Source organism: Mus musculus, chromosome X (genome assembly GCF_000001635.26).
Source record: "Mus musculus strain C57BL/6J chromosome X, GRCm38.p6 C57BL/6J".
Classification (NCBI taxonomy): Eukaryota; Metazoa; Chordata; class Mammalia; order Rodentia; family Muridae; genus Mus; species Mus musculus.
The window spans coordinates 14,196,107-14,197,111 of record NC_000086.7 but is presented as its reverse complement, the minus strand read 5'-3'; the positions used below and the strand labels follow the sequence as shown (position 1 = coordinate 14,197,111).

Genomic DNA, 1,005 nt, shown 5'->3' with positions numbered 1-1,005 from the left:
TTTGGAAGCTGATTATGGGATGGATCCCCGGATATGGTAGTGTCTACATGGTCCATCCTTTTATCTCAACTCCAAACTTTGTCTCTGTAACTCCTTCCAAGGGTGTTTTGCTCCCACTTCTAAGGAGGGGCATAGTGTTCACACTTCAGTCTTCATTTTTCTTGAGTTTCATGTGTTTAGGAAATTGTATCTTATATCTTGGGTATCTTAGGTTTTGGGCTAATATCCACTTATCAGTGAGTACATATTGTGTGAGTTCCTTTGTGAATGTGTTACCTCACTCAGGATGATGCCCTCCAGGTCCATCCATTTGGCCAGGAATTTCATAAATTCATTCTTTTTAATAGCTGAGTAGTACTCCATTGTGTAGATGTACCACATCTTCTGTATCCATTCCTCTGTTGAGGGGCATCTGGGTTCCTTCCAGCTTCTGGCTATTATAAATAAGGCTGCTATGAACATAGTGGAGCATGTGTCCTTCTTACCAGTTGGGGCATCTTCTGGATATATGCCCAGGAGAGGTATTGCTGGATCCTCCGGTAGTACTATATCCAGTTTTCTGAGGAACCGCCAGACTGATCTCCAGAGTGGTTGTACAAGCCTGCAATCCCACCAACAATGGAGGAGTGTTCCTCTTTCTCCACATCCACGCCAGCATCTGCTGTCACCTGAATTTTTGATCTTAGCCATTCTGACTGGTGTGAGGTGGAATCTCAGGGTTGTTTTGATTTGCATTTCCCTGATGATTAAGGATGTTGAGCATTTTTTCAGGTGCTTCTCTGCCATTCGGTATTCCTCAGGTGAGAATTCTTTGTTCAGTTCTGAGCCCCATTTTTTAATGGGGTTATTTGATTTTCTGAAGTCCACCTTCTTGAGTTCTTTATATATGTTGGATATTAGTCCCCTATCTGATTTAGGATAGGTAAAGATCCTTTCCCAATCTGTTGGTGGTCTTTTTGTCCTATTGACGGTGTCTTTTGCCTTGCAGAAACTTTGGAGTTTCAT

The 1,005-nt window shown here is 42.4% G+C and overlaps 1 pseudogene; it reads left to right on the top strand.

Annotated features, from left to right (window-relative positions):
- Gm18170 (predicted gene, 18170) lies at positions 403-800 on the top strand (annotated as a pseudogene).